The following is a 25,081-nucleotide window of genomic DNA, read 5'->3' on the forward strand; positions in this document are numbered from 1 at the left end:
ACAGTGAAATGTCTGAAAACGTAGTGATGTTTGTTCTTTTGACTGATTAGCTCGTCGTAACTGCGCAGCTAAGAGCGATGCTGGACTTCAGCGTGGCACATTTGCATTATGAAATCTTCATTTAAATGTTTCTCAGTAACAAGATTGGGTAAATGATTTATTTTCATGTACGGTTTTATAAAGTATTTGTCGGAGTTGATGTTCTTTTCTTGGTATGTTGTGCTGAGCTTACATGGCATAAAACTATGAGTGTCTTAAGACATCTAGTTTTGAGGTTTCTTCCTTCGTAATTGCCTCTAAATGTTTGCTATATGCGTGGGCAAGTAAATATGAGTAGTTTTATTGGATTGATTTGGTAGTTCAAGTATTTTTCTAACTTGAGGCTACACAATGGTTCGTACCACGTGTTGTTCACGAACTTTAAACTTGAGAAGTTGGTAGGATCCAGTACGAATTTTTGCAGCACTAATTATTTAACACATTTTAAATTAATGTTAGATAATTCTCTAGAATTAATTGTTGAGTTTAGGACCTCGTTTTTTTTTTTTTTTTGCACTTAGTGGGGATGCATGTTTTGCACTAAGTGTAGGAGCCAGTCCTCTTTGTTCACTAACGCATTTCTTTATGGATGTACAGCGATTTCAACAGATAACAGTAACCTAGTAAAAGTGATTTAATTGTTTTGTCATTATTATTTTGTGTGTGTTCTTTGTGATGAGTGGTTGTACGAAATGGTTACATACATGTGGCTATGCATGCCTTGTGCACAGTACAGTTGACGGTATTATGGTGAAGAGTAGAATTGTGCTCTCAAGTATGTAATTACCACCAGTTATTAAACTGTGGCTAAATTCTGAGTATTTGCAGTCATTGATTTGATTAGATAACTATGATGCTAATTAGCTCCAGATAGACCTTAAGTTTTGAGTCAGCTACATTTTTTTAGCACAAGACAATAAAGATTATAAGAAAGCAGAGGATAAGTTGCCTGTATGTTGTTATTGTTGTTGTCTTCAGTCCTGAGACTGGTTTGATGCAGCTCTCCATGCTACTCTATCCTGTGCAAGCTTCTTTATCTCCCAGTACTTACTGCAACCTACATCCTTCTGAATCTGCTTAGTGTATTCATCTCTTGGTCTCCCTCTACGATTTTTACCCTCCACGGTGCCCTCCAATGCTAAATTTGTGATCCCTTGATGCCTCAGAACATGTCCTACCAACTGATCCCTTCATCTTGTCAAGTTGTGCCACAAACTCCTCTTCTCCCCAATTCTATTCAATACCTCCTCATTAGTTAAATGATCTACCCATCTAAACTTCAGCATTCTTCTGTAGCACCACATTTCGAAAGCGTCTATTCTCTTCTTGTCCAAACTATTTATCGTCCATGTTTCACTTCCATACCTGGCTACACTCCATACAAATACTTTCAGAAACGACTTCCTGACACTTAAATCTATACTCGATGTTAACAAATTTCTCTTCTTCGGAAACGCTTTCCTTGTCATTGCCAGTCTACATTTTATATCCTTTCTACTTCGACCATCATCAGTTATTTTGCTCCCCAAATAACAAAACTCCTTTACTACTTTAAGTGTCTCATTTCCTAATCTAATTCCCTCAGCATCACCTGACTTACTTCGACTACATTCCATTATCCTTGTTTTGCTTTTGTTGATGTTCATCTTATATCCTCCTTTCAAGACACTGTCCATTCTGTTCAACTGCTCTTCAAGTCCTTTGCTGTCCCTGACAGAATTACAATGTCATCAGCAAACCTCAACATTTTTATTTCTTCTCCATGGACTTTAATACCTACTATGAATTTTTCTTTCGTTTCCTTTACTGCTTGCTCAGTATACAGATTGAATAACATCGGGGACAGGCTACAACCCTGTCTCACTCCCTTCCCAACCGCTGCTTCCCTTTCATGTCCCTCGACTCATAACTGCCATCTGGTTTCTGTACAAATTGTAAATAGCCTTTCGCTCCCTGTATTTTACCCCTGCCACCTTTAGAATTTGAAAGAGAGTATTCCAGTCAACATTGTCGAAAGCTTTCTCTAAGTCTACAAATGCTAGAAATGTAGGTTTGCCTTTCCTTAATCTATTTTCTAAGATAAGTCGTAGGGTCAGTATTGCCTCACGTGTTCCAACATTTCTGCAGAATCCAAACTGATCTTCCCCGAGGTTGGCTTCTACCAGTTTTTCCATTCGTCTGTAAAGAATTCGCGTTAGTATTTTGCAGCTGTGACTTATTAAACTGATAGTTCGATAATTTTCACACATGTCAACACCTTCTTTCTTTGGGATTGGAATTATTATATTCTTCTTGAAGTCTGAGGGTATTTCGCCTGTCTCATACATCTTGCTCACCAGATGGTAGAGTTTTGTCAGGACTGGCTCTCCCAAGGCCGTCAGTAGTTCCAATGGAATGTTGTCTACTCCCGGGGCCTTGTTTCGACTCAGGTCTTTCATGCTCTGTCAAACTCTTCACGCAGTATTGTATCTCCCATTTCATCTTCATCTACATCCTCTTCCATTTCCATAATATTGTCCTCAAGTACATCGCCCTTGTATAGACCCTCTATATACTCCTTCCACCTTTCTGCTTTCCCTTCTTTGCTTAGAACTGGGTTTCCATCTGAGGTCTTGATATTCATACAAGTCGTTCTCTTATCTCCAAAGGTCTCTTTAATTTTCCTGTAGGCAGTATCTATCTTACCCCTAGTGAGATAAGCCTCTACATCCTTACATTTGTGCAGTAGCCATCCCTGCTTAGCCATTTTGCACTTCCTGTCGATCTCATTTTTGAGATGTTTGTATTCCCTTTTGCCTGCTTCATTTACTGCGTTTTTATATTTTCTCTTTTCATCAATTAAATTCAATATTTCTTCTGTTACCCAAGGATTTCTACTAGCCCTCGTCCTTTTACCTACTTGACCCTCTGCTGCCTTCACTACTTCATCCCTCAGAGCTACCCAATCTTCTTCTACTGTATTTCTTTCCCCCATTCCTGTCAATTGTTCCCTTATGCTCTCCCTGAAACTCTCTACAACCTCTGGTTTAGTCAGTTTATCCAGGTCCCATCTTCTTAAATTCCCACCTTTTTGCAGTTTCTTGAGTTTTAATCTACAGTTCATAACCACTAGATTGTGGTCAGAGTCCACATCTGCCCCTGGAAATGTCTTACAATTTAAAACCTGATTCCTAAATCTCTGTCTTACCATTATATAATCTATCTGATACCTTTTAGTATCTACGGGATTCTTCCATGTATACAACCTTCTTTTATGATTCTTGAACCAAGTGTTAGCTATGATAAAGTTATGCTCTGTGCAAAATTCTATCAGACGGCTTCCTCTTTCATTTCTTCCCCCCAATCCATATTCACCTACTATGTTTCCTTCTCTCCCTCTTCCTACACTCGAATTCCAGTCACCCATGACTATTAAATTTTCATCTCCCTTCACTACCTGAATAATTTCTTTTATCTCATCATACATTTCATCAATTTCTTCATCATCTGCAGAGCTAGTTGTCATATAAACTTGTACTACTGTAGTAGGCATGGGTTTCGTGTCTATCTTGTCCTCAATAATGCGTTCACTATGCTGTTCGTAGTAGCTTACCCGCACTCCTATTTTTTTATTTATTATTAAACCTACTCCTGCATTACCCCTATTTGATTTTGTATTTATAACCCTGTATTCACCTGACCAGAAGTCTTGTTCCTCCTGCCACCAAACTTCACTAATTCCCACTATATCTAACTTTAACCTATGCATTTCCCTTTTTAAGATTTCTAAGCTACCTGCCCGATTAAGGGATCTGACATTCCATGCTCTGATCCGTAGAATGACAGTTTTCTTTCTCTTGATAACGACGTCCTCTTGAGTAGTCCCCACCCGGAGATCCAAATGGGGGACTATTTTACCTCCGGAATATTTTACCCAAGAGGACGCCACCATCATTTAACCATACAGTAAAGCTGCATGCCCTCGGGAAAAATTACGGCTGTAGTTTCCCCTTGCTTTCAGCCGTTTGCAGTACCAGCACAGCAAGGCCGCTTTCGTTAGTGTTGCTAGGCCAGATCAGTCAATCATCCAGACTGTTGCCCCTGCAACTACTGAAAATGCTGCTGCCCCTCTTCAGGAACCACACATTTGTCTGGCCTCTCAACAGATACCCCTCCATTGTGGTTGAACCTACGGTATGGCCATCTGTATCGCTCAGGCACGCAAGCCTCCCCACCAACGGCAAGGTCCATGGTTCATGGGGGTAGTTGCCTGTAACTCCAGTTATTTCCGTTAGTGGCGGGCAATGAAGTTTCTGCGAGAGTAATCGAATGGGTGCTTTTGTGGTCATCTACTCTTTAAGTGGCAATCAGTAAACTTAAACAGTAATCAGCTCCTTATCAAAGCAATTTAAATGAACTCTTGTGCTCACAGAGACCCCTCCAGTCGTGTAGTGAGAAAATTTATCAAACAGAACCACTTTCTGTTGGCCTCAGTTGTATGCCACTTAATAGTAATATTTAGGTCGTAGCAGTTAATCTGAAGAGTGTTCTGGATGCTAATGAGTGCTGAGTGGAACTAGCACTATTCGACATTTCTCTGTAAACTCTCCTCCATTTCCTAATAGTGTGATGTTCTTTCAGTAATTATAGGGGACCACATAAACTCTCCATTGGGAACCAAAATTTGTAGTAAAGTAAACAAAATGTATCACCAGAAGGTTTAAATCAGTCAAATGCTGTTATCAGAAGTTTTAACGTAAATAAATGCTGTTATCAAAAGTACAATGTTAATAAATGCTATTATCGGAAGTTTTATACAAGACTAGAACACTTTTGTGGTATTAGAACTAAATATGGTTTTGTTATCTGATTTCCTTTAGTGCCCTTGAGATGATAGTAGCCTCCAGCCATCGCCTCTACAACTAATCAAATAATGATAATAATAATCAAATGCAATAGGAAAAGCAAATGATTACTGATGGGCAAAAGCAAAATCTTCATCCCTCCTATATTCTGCTTGTACTGGCTATGCACAAGTCCAGGGTGCATTATCCGTTGCGTATCATTACATTCTATACCAACCCAAAATCCTCTACAGTGCTCTCCCCAAAGAACTAAAAATAATACCAAAACTACACATACACTCCTGGAAATGGAAAAAAGAACACATTGACACCGGTGTGTCAGACCCACCATACTTGCTCCGGACACTGCGAGAGGGCTGTACTAGCAATGATCACACGCACGGCACAGCGGACACACCAGGAACCGCGGTGTTGGCCGTCGAATGGCGCTAGCTGCGCAGCATTTGTGCACCGCCGCCGTCAGAGTCAGCCAGTTTGCCGTGGCATACGGAGCTCCATCGCAGTCTTTAACACTGGTAGCATGCCGCGACAGCGTGGACGTGAACCGTATGTGTAGTTGACGGGCTTTGAGCGAGGGCGTATAGTGGGCATGCGGGAGGCCGGGTGGACGTACCGCCGAATTGCTCAACACGTGGGGCGTGAGGTCTCCACAGTACATCGATGTTGTCGCCAGTGGTCGGCGGAAGGTGCACGTGCCCGTCGACCTGGGACCGGACCGCAGCGACGCACGGATGCACGCCAAGACCATAGGATCCTACGCAGTGCCGTAGGGGACCGCACCGCCACTTCCCAGCAAATTAGGGACACTGTTGCTCCTGGGGTATCGGCGAGGACCATTCGCAACCGTCTCCATGAAGTTGGGCTACGGTCCCGCACACCGTTAGGCCGTCTTCCGCTCACGCCCCAACATCGTGCAGCCCGCCTCCAATGGTGTCGCGACAGGCGTGAATGGAGGGACGAATGGAGACGTGTCGTCTTCAGCGATGAGAGTCGCTTCTGCCTTGGTGCCAATGATAGTCGTATGTGTGTTTGGCGCCGTGCAGGTGAGCGCCACAATCAGGACTGCATACGATCGAGGCACACAGGGCCAACACCCGGCATTATGGTGTGGGGAGCGATCTCCTACACTGGCCGTACACCACTGGTGATCGTCGAGGGGACACTGAATAGTGCACGGTACATCCAAACCGTCATCGAACCCATCGTTTTACCATTCCTAGACCGGCAAGGGACCTTGCTGTTCCAACAGGACAATGCACGTCCGCATGTATCCCGTGCCACCCAACGTGCTCTAGAAGGTGTAAGTCAACTACCCTGGCCAGCAAGATCTCCGGATCTGTCCCCCATTGAGCATGTTTGGGACTGGATGAAGCGTCGTCTCACGCGGTCTGCACGTACAGCACAAACGCTGGTCCAACTGAGGCGCCAGGTGGAAATGGCATGGCAAGCCGTTCCACAGGACTACATCCAGCATCTCTACGATCGTCTCCATGGGAGAATAGCAGCCTGCATTGCTGCGAAAGGTGGATATACACTGTACTAGTGCCGACATTGTGCATGCTCTGTTGCCTGTGTCTATGTGCCTGTGGTTCTGTCAGTGTGATCATGTGATGTATCTGACCCCAGGAATGTGTCAATAAAGTTTCCCCTTCCTGGGACAATGAATTCACGGTGTTCTTATTTCAATTTCCAGGAGTGTATTTAAAAGAGAATTAAAAAAAAAAAACATGTTATTGAGCAATAGTTTTTACAGTATTGAAGAGTTTATGAATCATTGACAATAAAAGTGCAGTTAATATTTCCCTGACATAATAAATATGTGTAATTGCTCACATTTAAATACTTGCTGTTTCTATGAAAGTGTGAAACGGTGTTAATGTAAGAATGGAAATAATCTTTGATGTGAGAATCACTAGCTTTTTTTTCTTTTTTTTTGTTATCTTACTTGTATATTTTTATGTTAATGCTCTTATAGTTCTATTAAAATTGTAATGTCTAAGTGACAATTAAATTAAATTATAAATTTTCATGTAATATATTTTAAATTGTAATGTTTATTGACAAGTCGCATGTCATTTAATGATGTACTACAAGGACGCTAATAAATTGAATTGGATTTGAATTTATTCTGAGTAAAAAAACAAAAGCGACATCAATTAGTAACTCTTGCTTTATTTATTCAGGCTAATAGCAATAATAAGAGAAAAATCCTGTCATCCTTAACTATGACAAAAATAAAGGGTTAGCATCAATTTTATAATCAATATAATTAAAAGGTTAAATAAAACCCCTCCATGCCCATACAATACATAATAAAGTAAATGAGAGGCAATTACGAATAATAAGCTGTTAAGTTTATTAAGCAAAGGTACAAGGTGTGAATAGAAACAAGAAGTAGGGGTAAGTTTGCAAGGGGTGTCCTTAAATGGACGGATTTTCCCTATGTGTACAGCCATGGTGCAGTTGGTGGTTGCAGCTTTACATTAACTGGAGATATCCTTCCAGTTACATGGTAGCTGAAAGACCCCTGGTGCTATGTCAGAAACGTCTCAGTTTTCCCTTTTGGTATATAGGGGTTAATCTGCATAACCCACTGCCTGATGTGACACTTGGGTAGTTCGGTCTTCCATTCTCATGCACACTCCTGCTGCTCCAACACTTTCGTAATCATCTTGTGAACCTGGTACTATATATTTTTCCGTGTTTATGCGAAGTTCCATGTGAGTTTACAACTCCAGGGTATGGTTTCCACAACTCAAAAGGTAATGGCATCTTTTGCTCAAAAACCACCTCACTCGTGATAATCCCATACTCACATGTATCTTTGAATTATAGACCATTCACTTGTGGATGTAATGCACTAGTCCACAGCTTCTCAGTTTGCAAAAGCCAGCACAACTGCTTCATCATATCAGACATAAAATTAGTGCCCTGATATGTTGTAATGGTCTGTGGTGTCCCAAAATTTAATAATCAGCGGTTAATGATTGCATGAGCTACTGTTTCTGCTTGCTCATTCAGACCCCAATGTTGGGCAGAAATCGAGAACAATGGATTGGTTATAGTTCACACACACCGATTTCCTGCCAGTGTTTGTGCAAAGGGACCAAGAATGTCCATACCAATCATTTTCAAATGTCTGCTAGCCTCAGGAAATCTTTACAATGGGATCTACTGTAGGCTAAGTTCATTCCTTTGCATGTAACTATTGTGTAGTTTCTGTTGCACTGTACCACGTCTCGTTTCTTCATATTCCAAAACAAACATTATCTGCAAAGCATCATTCCATAGCTCGGCAGCCTCCGTGTCCTACCTTTACACTTCATTGTATGAAACTTTCGGACAACTATATGCTGACTAACTTGGTCTGTTTGTATGACACTCCATTGTCAGCTCAGTTTGTGTCACAAATTGTCGACAGACTTGGTCAGCAACCTGAGACTTTTGCCTTTTGTACACAGATATACGAATATGTTATCTGGGGCATTTCTTACAATTTAACACATCTGCATCACTATGATTCCTTTTAGGATGATATATGACTTCAAAACTGAAGTCACCTACTTGTAAAGCCCACCACATCAGAAAACTAGATGGATACTTAAAGCCCAGAATTAATTTCGATACTGCAAGATCTGTTGTAACTTTAAAACGCTGACTACAAAAGTAGCAATAGAAATTATTCATTCCAAAGATTAAACTGAGCAGCTTCTTTTCAGTATCTGAGTAGTTTTTCTCTGTCTTACTGAGCTGTTGAGAAGCAACCTGGATGCATTCCAAGGCATGGTTGCTCAAATCACAGTATAATATAAATTCTTTCTCATAATCCATGAATGTGAGGTGGAACCAGTCAGTGGTCAACAAATCCCTTGATTGTACAAAGGCTTCTTAGCACTGTAGAGTCCATTGAAACATCACCCCCTTCTTAAGCAAACGTGTCAGGAGACTTACTATTTCCACAAATTTCAGCACAAATTTTCTATGATAATTAGCTATCCCCAGATAGGACTTACTGTCACTCTTTCACTGTCCTAGGCAATGTGAATTCATGCGCAGCTTGCACAAGCTGAGAATTGATTTATATTTGATCTTGGCTTATAATATAGCCCAAATAATGAACTTCTTTTGGTACAAAATAACACTTCATCAAACTAAGCATTACTTGTGGCACTCATAACTACCCAAATACATTATGCAATCATACCTCATTTTCTGAGATTTTATTAGAAACGACTGTAATTTCATCCCAGTATACCAAGCATTATTTTGGTTTCCAACTATGTAGTATACTGTCCACTGTCTTGGGTTGATCCTCAGTGGATAGCTCTACCTGACTATACCCACTCTGCAAATTCATGGTCACAAAGCAACAGCTTTGGCTCAGGTTATCCAGTATTATCACGATGTTTGGCTTTGGGTGTACGTATGCAGCTGTCTTTTGATTTAAATACTTGTAATTGCAACAAAACAGAGTCCTGTCTAGGGTCGTTTTTGGGATAATTACTATCGGTGCTGACCACTGACTGGCACTCTTTTTCTATAATACTGTCATCGAGCTGTTGGTCAGTAAATTCCTACTTGACCGGTTGTAGGTCATGATATGGTTTTCTATACATTGGTGGTTCATTTTCAGTGGGAATCCTATGCTATATTAGTGATGTAGCTAGCAATGGTCCAGGAGGGCTAAGCTGTTAGGCATATTCTTCTAATAACGTTTCCATCTCCTCCCTGTCACATCCTACCAAGTGCAGCACCTTTACCCACAGTATAGATAAGCTGACAGACTGTCCCGGCTTCGAATATTCTTCCTTGAAATCTCTAGCCAATTCTTCCTCTCCCAAAACTACCAGGTTTGCTGTCAGTGCACCTCATGATAGCTCTGCTTCTAGTGAACTGAAACTTTCCATGCTGAAAGGCACTTGCCAGCTGCTGTCAACGTCTTGTACATAGCATAAACTGCAATGCGAAAATGCTGTGTCTTATCCAACTGTTTTTTCCATCAGGGACTCAATTACACACGAAGTATTATCTAACACATCAATTCAGAGGCCTGTCCAGACTATCTATCCTGTACCTCTTGGCACTGTATCAGACAAGTTGAATCTAAGAGAGCTAGAACGCAATTTAGCTGGATTCTTCTGCCCATGCAGTGTGCCTTGCACCTGTTAGGCACTTCCAGCAGTAGAACTGAGATGGAACAATGCCGTATGCAGCTCCACTATGTGCTCTTGTAAATCGACTTTGCCATGATGTTTAATCAGAAAATCTATCCCAAATATGAAATCATAGCTTTAGCCTGCACTAGGAAAAGCTTCCATGCTTAGAATTCTTGCTCCCACTTGGAATCCCAACACTGCCAAATCAAGGAGTGTATAATATACCCACTCCCACTACTCAGCCTGCACTGATACCTGGCCATGGATACCTGTGATCTTATACCCAGCAAAAATTTGCACACTCTTCCTTGTATAAAGCCAATTAAACAATAGACTGTCATTGCTTCCACAAAGGAGTACCTCATGCTAACATACGCTGGGAACACCTCACAGTGACTGCAGCATTCCCTCTTTCATTTAATGTTTGGGTGTGAGATCTACTATGTGACCTTCACCTTCATAGTCTTCTAATAACGTTTCCATCTCCTTCTTGTCACATCCTACCAAATGCAGCAACTTTGCCCACAGTATAGATAAGTTGACAGACTGTCCTGGCTTTGAATATTCTTCCTTGAAATCTCTAGCCAATTCTTCCCCTTCCAAAACTACCAAGTTTGCTGTCAGTGCACCCCATGATAGCTCTGCTTCTAGTGAACTGAAACTATCCATGCTGAAAGGCACTACCTAGCACTGGTAACCAAGTTCAGTGTCCAATATGTTGACTCTTCTTACATTACGACTTCCTACATTAATGCTAAATGTGGTCCGGCTGACCATATCTAGAAAACATGGTGTCCTCTCTCTAGGCTTCATCACTGCATCAATCTCTGATCATGCTGTTGTGGCCATTACAGGCTCGTTGACTGTTTGAGGGAACTCCATACGTACTTTATGTGATATCTAATTGGCAACTCTCACAAAACACATCCAACTCTCTTTGTTCTTCTTGCTGTAAAATAGGCTTATACAGGCTTTTTAGTGCTACTGTCGTCTTACAGTTCATACTTAACAAGATCTATCTTTCTTATGCTGTTCACAAAACTCTCTGCTGTCTCTGACTCTTGAGTTACCCCATTAAGTTGTTCTTAGTGTATCTAGATGTTTTCTACAGCGTTCCACTAGTGCTTACTGCAAATCCTGGAAGGACTGATTAATTCACAACTTTTCAAGACACATCAAATATAGTATGGCATCGCCTGCCAATTTCATACTTAATAATTGCTCATAATTCCAATTCTGTAACTTCGCAGCCAAATGAAAATTATCAAATAAGATTTACCTGAGAATGAAGGCACTAGTGAGGTGGTGCTTGCAACTAGGACAGGTAGTGAAAGGGTAGGAATTGACTGTTCTCTCCTCCCTTACTCTACCTACTTTCCTGTGTAAATCCTCATTATTAGCAAGTACTGAATTGTTTCCTGAGTTGACGCTTATTCACTCACTGCCATTTTGTTCATCTATTACTATCAGAAGCGTAAAATATACCCCAGAAAAGAAAAAAAGGTAAGACAGGAAATCACTGTACAGAAAAAAACTGGAAGTCGGAAATTACTTTCAAGTTTTCGTAGAGCGTAATTACTGTACTGCAACTGTTGTTGTCATTATTCCATGGCTCCAATGGATCTACTGACACCACTTTCAAAGGTTTAGACTTGGTGTGGGGACATTGGTGTCAAGTCAAAGAACATCGCTGACCAACATGGCTGAGCAGAAGTGTGGAGCATCTGTGAGTTTGACAGACAGTTTACATTGAGCGAGGAGAGAGAAAGGTGGCTTTCTGTATTGTGCAATTACTAATAAGTGTATAAGCTTTAATACTCATGTGTGGATGTTATTGGTGTATTTCTCTCCGTTACACAAGGGAACTTCAACTTTGCTAACCGCAACTACAGTGGATGCCAAGGTATTCACGAAATACTGTCTTGCATTACTTTGTTGTGCATTAACAATGGACACTAAATTTACTTCATTCGCCATTCCTTCCAGCTATGCTGCTCCAAAATCATCGACAGTGGCTACATTTAAGCGTTCTCTTGCTTTCGTCAACTAACAGTATGGAATATGGAACAAGAAACTTGCATGACGTCGCCTCACAAGACACACTGACTGTGCCTCATCAATGGTCGCCGTTGGAGCCTTTATTAGTGAACTTACATACCGACACCATACCGAACAGCTTCGAGGAGATTTGGCGTTTGGTTTTCATGTCAATTGATATGGTGCCAACAGTGTCTTCCACGTCTACCATACTCCATTTGCTGACATTAGATGCAATCACATCATACCCACAATCGGTGTGCGATGTTGACATCATGTTCCCAGCTTTAACGATGTTGTGAACGACGGTTTCACCACTGGTCGTGCCTTACTATTCGGCTTAGGCGGTACAGCCGTTATCATGCCTCACAGGACAGGGTAAAGCTGCAGCACATCCTAAACTCTCACCTTTCCAGCCTCATCAAGTGGCATTATGTTTCGCGAGGGCTGTCTGCATATTCGCTTCGCTAGCCATTGTAGACACCAACTCAAAATTTGTAATGTTGTTCTGCCTACTCGCCAAACGTTCTCTCTCACGAAATATAGATGGCGAGAAACTGTTAAGTTTAGTCCAAGAAATAATGAGTTTGTGGCATCTGAGGGATGAAAATATCATAATAGTGATATAGTTTCGAATATGTGGACTGAAATCGCAAGTTTATTCGAAACCCGCTGGCACGGTAGCTCAGCGTGTTTGGTCAGAGCGTAAAAATAAATAAATAAAAATAAAAAAACTGATCAACAACGAACTTGAATGGGTGTCATGGGCCGTCCGCCCCGAACAAATGCAACGAACAATATCGCATAAAATGAATAAAAAAAAGGAAAAATCTTTGTTGGAAATATTAGGCATAAATCATAACCTCCAAAATTAATTTGTTCAAGTAAAGAAGGTGACGTATGTTATATGCTTATAGCTACTGTACTGGATCTTTTTTGTGGTAAGTTGTCGTTAGTTGTCTACAAATCATCACTACTACTTACTGGCGTTTTATGCCAGTAGGGTAGTGATATTTTTAATATAAAGTGGTTTGCAAATGTGGTGTACGGTATGTATTTCCACTTTTAAGTATTTTAGGTTTGGAGGGTACCTTTGCTACACTTTATACTTGTCTTTCACTTGTGTGCTAAATGACTGTCACTGAAGGTTAACTGATGCACGTCAGCACAACTTTAAATAAATAAAGCGAAACAGAGCGTTTACAACTTGCATTTTGATGTCACCACGAATATCTCTAGTATGCAAAAGAGAAAATTTTTGACAGTCTTGACTGGAATACTCTCTTTCAAATTCTGAAGGTGGCAGGGGTAAAATACATGGAGCGAAAGGCTACTTACAATTTTCACAGAAACCAGAAGGCAGTTACAAGAGTCACGAAAAGGAAGCAGTGGTTGAAGAAGGGAGTGAAACAGGGCTGTAGCCTATCCCCAATGTTAATCTATACATTGAACAAGCAATAAAGCAAACAAAAGAAAAATTTGGAGTAATTAAAATCCAGGGAGAAGAAATAAAAACCTTGAGGTTTGCCAATGACATTGTAATTCTATGAGAGACAGCAAAGGACTTGGAAGAACAGTTGAACGGAATAGACAGTGTCTTGAAAAGAGGATATAAGATGATTAACAAAAGCAAAATGAGAATAATGGAATGCAGTCGAATTAAATCAGGTGATGATGAGGAAATTAGATTAGGAAATGGATACAAAGTAGTAGATGAGTTTTGCTATTTGGGCAGCCAAATAACTGAAGATGGCTGAAGTAGGCAGGATATAAAATGTAGACTGGATATGGCAAAGAAAGCGTTTTTGAACAAGAAAAATTTGTTAACATCGAGTATGGATTTCAATGACATGACTCTTTTTTGAAGGTATTTATATGGGGCTTAGCTATGTATGGATGTGAAACATGGACGATAAACAGTTTAGACAAGAAGAGAATAGAGGCTTTTGAAATGTGGTGCTACAGAAGAATGCTGAAGATGAGATAGGTAGATCCCATAACTAATGGGGAGATACCGAACAGAAATGGAGAGAAGAGAAATTTGTGGCAGAACTTGACTAGAAGAAGGGATCGGTTGGTAGGACGAGTTCTGAGGCATCAACGGATCACAAATTTAGTACTGGAGGGAAGCGTGGAGGGTAAAAATCGTAGAAGGAAACCAAGAGATGAATACACTAAGCAGTTTGAGAAGAATGTAAGTTGCAGCAGTTACTTGGAGATGAAGAGGCTTGCAAAGGAGAGCTGCATCAAACCAGTCTTTGGACTGAAGACCACAACAACAACTTGTAAAAGAACATTTCTCCCATCATCTCACATATACGTAATATTATTCTGATAACTGAGATCTGAGTGTACAGTACTCGCACCATTCTTCATGAAAGAGGAAAGCTTGTTTAGGTGTGGAATTATATGGCTTCTCTTTTGCTTAAAGTTACTGTAGTGAATCTTTTTTGAATGTGAGACGTGGACATCATCTATCTACAAATTATTATTACTGCTTACTGGCGTTGTTTTTATGGCAGTAGGGAGGTGATTCTGCTACGGGAAGTGACTTGCGAACGTGCTGTACGTATGTGCTTTAGGTGTTCAGAGTGTCTTGCACTAAATTGTATGTTTGCCTTTCACACATATACTGAATGACAGTCATCGAAGGTTAATTGGTGTATGCCTGCACAACGTCAGATAAATTTCGCAAAACAGATGCAGTGATGGTTCAAGTAAAACCGGAAGTGACACTTTGATATTTGACATGTGTCGATTACATCTTTCCAATAATTAAGCGTATACCACGTTAGAAAAGTACAGTTTTAAAGTTTTTGTGTGATATGTTAGATATTATTTACGAGGCTGTAAATACTAATTTAAAATCTAATATTTTCACTCTTGCACCTCAAACATTTGTTCTACGAAATTTTTAATTTTTTCTAAACCGAATTTTGAAGCTGTAGAAGTGTACTAAAGGCCACTGTAACATTGATTCTCTTTGGCTCCGAGCACTATGGGACTCAGCATCTGTGGTCATCAGTCCCCTTGATTTTCTTTACTAAACAAACACTCAATCTGAAACTGACACCAAGAAGATCGTTATTTCCTTTCTCAAAGCCACTGGGTAAATGATCAGAGAGCAGTGAAGTTAACTAGAATCTTATTATCGGAATATCCAGCCAGTACTGCATTAATTTTCACCATTTTTGGAATAAAGTGAGCTGTGAAACGACAAATCTACCTTTCATTAATTAGATAATACTCGCTTCCTTACAAACAAATTTTATACATGCATCATACACGCATCAAAAGTTTTGCATCACCTCGGTTCCGAGAGTTCCGAAACCTGTACAGAAAATTGGAATAGAGATCAACATAAACATCATTTCCGCCCACTTTATTGCTCATGGAAACCACACATTGCATGTTGCACCACCATACAGCGAGACCTTCAGTGATAGTGGTCCAGACTGCTGTACACATCGGTAGCTCTAACACCCAGTAGCACGTCTTCTTGCATTGATACATGCCTGTACTCGTCGTGGCATATTATCCACAAGTTCATCAAGGCACTGCTGGTACAGATGGTACCACTCCTCAATGGCGATTCGGCGGTAGATCCCTCAGAGTGTTTGGTGGGTCACGTCGTGCATGAACAGCCCTTTTCAATCTATCTCAGGCATGTTCAATGGGGTTCATGTCTGGAGAACATGCTGGCCACTCTAGTCGATCGATGTCGTCGCCTTGAAGGAAGTCATTCACAATATGTGCACAATGGGGGTGCGAATTGTTGTCCAAGAAGACGAATGCCTCGCAAATACACTGCCGATATGGTTGCACTCTCGGTTAGAGGACGGCATTCACGTATCGTACAGCTGTTACGGCGCCTCCCATGACTACCAGCGGCGTACGTTGGCCCCACATAGTGCCACCTCAAAACATCAGGGAACCTCCACCTTGCTGCACTTACTGGACAGAGTGTCTAAGGTGCTCAGCTTGACCGGGTTGCCTGCAAACACATCTCCGACGATTGTCTGGTTGAAGGCATATGCAACTCTCATCGGTGAAGAGAACAGGATTCCAATCCTGAGCGGTCCATTCGGCATGTTGTTGGGCCCATCTGTAACGTGCTGCGTGGTGTCGTGGTCGCCATGGACGTCAGGAGTGAAGTTCCACATCATGCAGCCTATTGCGTAAAGTTTGAGTCGTAACACGACGTCCTGTGCCTGCACGAAAAGCATTATTCAACATGGTGGCGTTGCTGTCAGAGTTCCTCCGAGCTGTAATCTGTAGGTGGCTGTCATCCACTGCGGTAGTAGCCCTTGGGCGACCTGAGCGGGGCATTTCATCGACAGTTCCTGCCTTTCTGTATCCCCCCCATGTCCGAACAACATCGCTTTGGTTCACTCCGAGACATCTGGACACTTCCCTTGTTGAGAGTCCTTCCTGGCACAAAGTAACAATACGGATGCGTTCGAACCGCGTCATTGACCGTCTAGGCATGGTTGTACTACAGAAAACTCAAGCCGTGTACCTCCTTCCTGGTGGAATGATGGGAACGGCTTGGTTGTGGAGCCCCTCCGTCTAATAGGTGCTGCTCATGCATCTTTATATCGTTGGGCGGGTTTAGTGACATCTCTGAACAGTCAAAGGGACTGTGTCTGTGATACAACATCCACAGTCAACGTCTATCTTCAAGAGTTCTGGGAACCGTGGCGATGCAAAAATTTTTTTTATTTGTGTATAATATAAACGTGTACTTTCACAGGCAAAAAGTTTACAGACCGAAGTTGCACATCCTGCCACTGAAGCATAATAAACCACACTGTGAACAACGTGTTCTGGAGAGATCATCAGCGCAGTGTATCACCGAAACTGCATATTTTCCTAATACACAAGTATAGATGAAAAGCTTCAATTACGGCCTGTTCGTTTCTAAGCTTCTTACGCTAATCGCTGGTGAGAGAAGGAAAGTGGCGTTAAACTTTTGCGGCATGGTGTTTTTCCCTTCATCTCGTGTATTCGTAAGACATTCCTGGTAATTCCAGTAACTGAGGACAGAGCGTACAGTGCTCACCACGTTCGTATCGAGACAGACACAGCTCATTTGCATGCATCTTACAATAGCAAAAGCAGCACTCCAGCACTCGTCTCCAAGCACAGAGGCGTCATGGTATTCGTCCCGTCCCTGGAGGTTAAAATGTAACGTACTTCACACATAAAATACATTGTAACCTAACCTCCTCGTACCCGTCAAAATGCGACGAATGAGATTGGAGGCATAGTGACTGAGTAGTTGGCGGATGTTATCGGGCAACCTTTGGCGACAGCGTCGGATGACCGCTGTCAGTGCCACTGTGAACGCAGCCAAAGAAAACAGGTTAGGCCGTTCACGTCTCCGAACTACGTCTTTTTCTGTAGAATATATTTGCACACAGCTTGAAAATTTACTCAAAAAGCTCGAACTCTAAATGAATGCCGTTGCTGAAAGGAGGGCGTTGGAATGCGATTCATACAAAACCAGGCTTCCCGATTTAAACGAAACTATGATGAATTAAAATGGGCTAGCGAATCGGGCCGCCTGCTGAAGTTTTGGTTGTGCAGACAGACTGATATGTAGCCAAGCCCGAATCACAGGTTAGGTTGGGAGATGACGTAGCCACAGAATGTGAATGCTAAATAAAGGTTGTGGAACATATTGACCTGTTGCGTAACCTAATATTTATGTTCGCCCTAAACATAACGCATTTTGCCATATTTGACCAATATTTCGTCATAAAAACTAAAATTACAACTTAAATTAAGAGAACCTATACTAGATCATAGACATGTTTCAGGTGAGTATTTTGATACATGTTACATAGACTACGAAAAATGCAAGAGAGTGAGGGGGTCTACAAGGTGGCTATTACCTTAAAAGGAAATTTTAAAGCACAAGAACGTAATGTAGATGGAAATATTCATGTATTTTGCGGTTTGTAATAATGGGTTTTGAGAAGGTAGATTTTATTTGTTTCGAGTTCTGTCTGTGGGGATTTGTGAAGCAATTCAGATTCTTCTAATCCAAATGGTTCTATTATGTGTCCTGTGCCTACACTTACATTAAAACCGTATGTCAATGGTGGCGGTATACTGCAGTGTTGAATATTCATCCTCTGCGGTGTCGTATTCTATACTGATGCCTTGGACATGTAGTTTGAATAGTTATGCCACTGTAATTTTCACAGATTAAATGCTCATCGTTTCGCGAGATTAGGTGATGCATTCCATACCACCATCATCAAAATAGAGGACATAAATGACTCTTCAAATGCAACATGCGTAACCATAACAACAATTATAGTTATTCTCATGACAACAAATTCGTTGGCTTTGCGAACTCACCATCGTTTGCCACCTTTTAGCTTAGCCTAGACTTTGGATTATTCTACATACCTATAAGGGTCACTCCAAAAGAAATGCACACCATTTTTGTAAAAATACAGTTTTCATTCTGCATGTGTGAAAGTTTTACAGTGTGTAGATACATTCTTCCCACTTGTTTTCAAACTTAGTTCAACCTGTTCCCGTGAGTGGCGCCGTCACAGCATGTCTTCAAGATGGTTGCTACACTTGACGTTCGTCAGAAGCAACGTGCTGTCATAGAATTTCTGTGCTGTGAAAACGAGACAGTGGGAAACATCCGCAAGAAGTTGACAAAGGTGTATGGAGATACTGCTGTCGATCACAGTACAGTTAGTCGGTGGGCAAGCAGGTTACGCGATGAAAGCGGGCACAGCAATATTGAGGACTGTCCTTGCAGCAGCAGGACTCGTACTGCACACACTCCAGACAATGTGCAGAGAGTTAACAAAATGGTGACTGCTGACAGACGCATCACAGCGAACGAATTGTCACGCTACGTTGGGAAAGGGGAAGGAAGTGTTTGCAGAATACTGAAAGTGTTGGCGTTAAAAATAAGTTTGTGCCAGGTGGGTTCCCAGGATGTTGACAGTGGCTCACAAAGAAACAAGAAAAACGGTATGCGGCGAACTTTTGGAACAGTACGAGAATGGTGGAGATGAATTTCTTGGAAGAATTGTGACAGGTGATGAAACATGGCTCCATCATTTTTCGCCAGAGACAAAGAAGCAATCAATGGAGTGACAGCATGCAAATTCACCCACGAAAAAAAAAATTCAAAACTACACCTTCTGCTGGAAAAGTTATGGCTATGGCGTTTTTCGATTCCGAAGGACTCTTGCTTGTGGACATCATGCCAAGTGGAATCACCATATATTCTGATGCATTTGTGATGACACTGAAGAAACTTCAAGCTCGACTGAGTTTTGTTCGACCACACCGGCAAAAGCAGGATGGTTTGCTGTTGCATGACTATGCACGGCCACATGTCAGTCAAAAAACCATGGAAGCGATCACAAAACTCGGATGGACACCACTGAAACACCCACCTTACAGTAATGACCTTGCTCTATATGACTATCATCTCTTTGGGAAACTGAAAGCCTCTCTTCTTGGAACAAGGTTTGAAGATGATGACTCCCTTGTGCACGCTGCCAAACAGTGGCTCCAACAGGTTGGTCCAGAATTTCACCAGGCAGGTATACAGGTGCTGATTCCAAGATGGTGCATGGCAGCTGAGAGGGAAGGAAATTATGTGGAGAAATGAAAATATTGTTCCTAAAGGATGTATCTACACACTGTAAAACTTTCAAACATGTAGGATAAAAGGTGGATTTAAAAAAAAAATAGTGTGCATTTATTTTGGAGTGACCCTCGTATCTGCTAAAACCTATAACCAGAAAATTATACTAATTCAAAACTAATGTCTGTATTCTACTTGCACACATATGCAACACGTCACAGCTTAATTACGTCAGAAAAATTATTTAAGATGTGCAGGCTTTCTAATAAGGAAATGAGGTGGTGATGGTGTGTGGTATGGCCCTCAACTACGTATCCTCCGACTCAGATTTGACATATTAAAAGCTTTGGATGGTTTCGTTGTCAAGGGTCTGGGATACGTAGTTGGAGCATTACAAGCCAAATACTGCCGAGTCTACAGTATACAATATGAATATACACATGAATCGAATGGGCGGAGGTTCCTATCACTCGACAATTGCAAATGTAATGTAGAAATTTATAAATGAAAGATTGCAATTAAATGAAATCTGCAGGTACTATCTTAACAACTTTAAATGATGAGTACGATGGTAGAAGTACTTTTGAGTATGTGGTATATTTCTGCAAAACACTTATAGAGGCCGATGGTCCAGCAATTAAATAAAATATAAGTTGAATAACAGGGAAACAATAGATTGCTACTTCATGTAATTAGTTATGAACAACAACATAGCTCGTCAGATATTTACTTCCAAACATGTACTACGTCTTCACTGCAGAAGCCATGGAAATCTCACAAGTTCACACGTTGGCACTTCGAAGTATTTCTCTCTCTCACGACCATGTGCAAACCGCTCCACACTCTCCAAGTCTTTCCTGCGACCGTATATCGGGCCTTCACGTCCAGCACTCTCTCTGTGTCCTGTGCGACTCTCCCAAACTGCCCTGCCCTCTCTTGATACGATGCTCTCCTCCCCCTTCCATCCAGTCTCCCCATTCACGAGCGCTGTGATTGGCTAGAGTGCTCCCGCCATATCTTCAAGCCAACGCACATTCACAAACATAATGAAACAGTTACAAAATACTGTATTTACATTTAAATAACTTGAAATTAAATAAATATTCCTTCGGCTGGACCATAAACACACTCTAACACACATTATTAAATACATAAACAAATTAAATAAACATATATCAAAGGAATAGCAACAAAAGGTAGGCCAGTAGCCTAATATCGCCGCGCTTTCTAAAACACACATTAAATATTTAACCAATTTCTTATGAATAGTATATATTGGATATAAACAAAGACGTAGATGAATAAATATATTTATAAGCATGCTGCTACGGTTTTTCGTGTAACTGTGGAGTACTTATGGCCTGACGCGATCAGCAGTAATCACCCACTTTGACCTCAAATAACTCATGTACTATTAAAGTTACATGCCTGTAATTTGTACCAATTTAGGTTTACACTAATAGCTTTCTAAAGACACGTCGATCGACGAAATCGGACGAAGCGTTTAGAGTTTGGAAATTCGTTGCTGGGTGTTACTTGTATAGTTTACCGTCAGATACTAAACTTTAAACTAATAAAGGTATTGAAAATCTGATTACACCATCAGAATTGTCATGCAAATAATGATAATGTACATGTTTCTTTTTGAGGTATCATGATTTATCTGACTGCTATTAATTTCTATACGAATTGTGAAATGTCTGCCATTAAGGTTTCACAAAGTCCGCCATCTTTGGAACTCCCGGCGTGTCTCCTTCATCGACACAGCGTCACCATGGATTTCCCAGCCACGCGGCTGTACCCCTCTTGCTTCGGCCAGCATCCGGCACCACGTAGTCGGCCTGTCGAGCGGACCACGCCTGCCGAGCGGCCTGTTCGGCCACGCCAACTCCGAACTTAGCATATTTTCAGCGCGCCACAACTCACCTGTTACCTCACAGATACAAACACAATAATACACTCCTGGAAATTGAAATAAGAACACCGTGAATTCATTGTCCCAGGAAGGGGAAACTTTATTGACACATTCCTGGGGTCAGATACATCACATGATCACACTGACAGAACCACAGGCACATAGACACAGGCAACAGAGCATGCACAATGTCGGCACTAGTACAGTGTATATCCACCTTTCGCAGCAATGCAGGCTGCTATTCTCCCATGGAGACGATCGTAGAGATGCTGGATGTAGTCCTGTGGAACGGCTTGCCATGCCATTTCCACCTGGCGCCTCAGTTGGACCAGCGTTCGTGCTGGACGTGCAGACCGCGTGAGACGACGCTTCATCCAGTCCCAAACATGCTCAATGGGGGACAGATCCGGAAATCTTGCTGGCCAGGGTAGTTGACTTACACCTTCTAGAGCACGTTGGGTGGCACGGGATACATGCGGACGTGCATTGTCCTGTTGGAACAGCAAGTTCCCTTGCCGGTCTAGGAATGGTAGAACGATGGGTTCGATGACGGTTTGGATGTACCGTGCACTATTCAGTGTCCCCTCGACGATCACCAGTGGTGTACGGCCAGTGTAGGAGATCGCTCCCCACACCATGACGCCGGGTGTTGGCCCTGTGTGCCTCGGTCGTATGCAGTCCTGATTGTGGCGCTCACCTGCACGGCGCCAAACACGCATACGACCATCATTGGCACCAAGGCAGAAGCGACTCTCATCGCTGAAGACGACACGTCTCCATTCGTCCCTCCATTCACGCCTGTCGCGACACCACTGGAGGCGGGCTGCACGATGTTGGGGCGTGAGCGGAAGACGGCCTAACGGTGTGCGGGACCGTAGCCCAGCTTCATGGAGACGGTTGCGAATGGTCCTCGCCGATACCCCAGGAGCAACAGTGTCCCTAATTTGCTGGGAAGTGGCGGTGCGGTCCCCTACGGCACTGCGTAGGATCCTACGGTCTTGGCGTGCATCCGTGCGTCGCTGCGGTCCGGTCCCAGGTCGACGGGCACGTGCACCTTCCGCCGACCACTGGCGACAACATCGATGTACTGTGGAGACCTCACGCCCCACGTGTTGAGCAATTCGGCGGTACGTCCACCCGGCCTCCCGCATGCCCACTATACGCCCTCGCTCAAAGTCCGTCAACTGCACATACGGTTCACGTCCACGCTGTCGCGGCATGCTACCAGTGTTAAAGACTGCGATGGAGCTCCGTATGCCACGGCAAACTGGCTGACACTGACGGCGGCGGTGCACAAATGCTGCGCAGCTAGCGCCATTCGACGGCCAACACCGCGGTTCCTGGTGTGTCCGCTGTGCCGCGCGTGTGATCATTGCTTGTACAGCCCTCTCGGAGTGTCCGGAGCAAGTATGGTGGGTCTGACACACCGGTGTCAATGTGTTCTTTTTTCCATTTCCAGGAGTGTATAATGGGAATGTTGTAATCCATAATCTTGATAATACAGCTGTGTATCTAAGTCTGCGGCTTAATTGTAACAGAGAAATTAACTGTGTTCGCGATATTTGTGATGTGGAATAATAAACATCTTCGTTGTATTTAACCACTAATACTACTGCTACTACTACTACTACGAAAGATCGCCGAAGATAGCGTGAGGTAAGGCTGGATAAACGATACTCGCGTTCGAATGGGGTCGAGATTTCCCGATACACGGCAGCATTCGATACAGTATCGAACTAGTTTGAACAATAACGTGACATTTGAGTCGCACGGCGCGAGTGCAAGGGATATGCAAGGAACTACGAACTAGCCACAACAATAAGTATGGCTTTGCTTACAGTTTAAAATTAGATAATTTTATGCAACACTGGAGGGGGCAGTATTAATTTCTACCACTGGATCAACTCCTACTGCGTTTGAATAAATTTGCAATAGAAGTTGTGTTACAATGCCAGTATGCTTGAATAACATTTACGCTGATTTTCTTATAAAGATAACAAAGACAAAGATGAAAATATCCTCCAGCAAAATAACACGTAACTGAACACAGTACAATATTTTAATGACTTGCCGAGTATGTTGCAAATGAGCAATTCAATCCTTGTCCACATATTAGAACAACATATAACAACGTTAGCAGGTTTTAATCACTTTGAAAAGAAGACGCCAACATTCAGATGAAACAACCACGAAAACTAATCAAGAATCAAACTCCGAACAAACGAAACATATCACATATCGTAATAATGTGACCGTATTTTTAATCGCTAGAATTAATAACAGAGTCATGGAAATAGTACCGTCAGATGTCACTAGATAGCAAGGCGGGCGAAGGCTCCAGAAATGGACAGAGTCGTGATACAAACCTTTTAGTTATTTACTAATTGCCATTGTTACACATGACGTGCACACTAAAAGGCATTTGAGCCTGTTTCACAATTATTTTTATTATGAAACTCAATAGTGCATTAAAAACACTAAGGCAGGTCGTTTGATAGTACCAGCAAAAGTCGTTAGATCGTAGGCCGATCAAAGGACGGAATAGAACCCGAGATTTCCCGAACTGTGACTAAACTGTCCGAATAGTTCGTGTCGTGTTCAAATACAGTCCTAGCGTGAGGAAATTGCCACCCTGGACGACCTGGACTCGCAAACGATCACGGTAGCATCGATTTGCTTCGTATTTGAGGGTCCCTTCCAATGTTGGCTGCAGACACCTGTTAACAGACTGAGCCAGAGAGTATTATGCTTGTAGAAATTAGTTACTGAACCTCCTTGTCAGTAACTAGTGCAAAACGTACCTTTGCGGTGAACTTGGGAGTTAATAGTACGTGAAATAACTCCAGCAATCAAAGTTGCAAATGCGACAGAGAAGTTTCAGCGTATTTTCCCAATCAATAAAACAGTGTACACTTATCAGCACAAAAGTGGCGGCGGAAAATCGCAGCCAAGGTCCTATTCTGCACTGACGCGAATGAATTGCAATATGCAATTTTTATGAATTACTTGCGGAACAGGGGATGTTACCTGAAATATTATGCAAAAATTGTTATCTTTATCTTCAACTTTTATAGTCCTGTCTTCCTCAGTTGCGTGTAATATTACGGTATATTCATAATTTTTTTACGTATGGACCGTCACGATCACGGTAACATCGGTTTGCTTCGTATTTGAGGGTCCCTTCCGATGTTGGCTGCAGACACCTGTTAACAGACTGAGCCAGAGAGTATTACGCTTGTAGAAATTAGTTACTGAACCTCCTTGTCAGTAACTGCTGTGCTGTGGAATGTGGAAAAAACCGCAAATTGGCGTTCATAATAAGAAGAACAACACCAAAAATGCAAGAAGAGCGTAATATGTAGGAAATTGTCCACGCAACCTGCCACTGATGATGCCTTGCAGAAAATAAAGGCGAAACGCGTATGGCACTAAAATTGTGTTTTATTCAGTTGCTGTCAGA

This window comes from Schistocerca serialis, chromosome 6, assembly GCF_023864345.2.
Source record: "Schistocerca serialis cubense isolate TAMUIC-IGC-003099 chromosome 6, iqSchSeri2.2, whole genome shotgun sequence".
Classification (NCBI taxonomy): Eukaryota; Metazoa; Arthropoda; class Insecta; order Orthoptera; family Acrididae; genus Schistocerca; species Schistocerca serialis.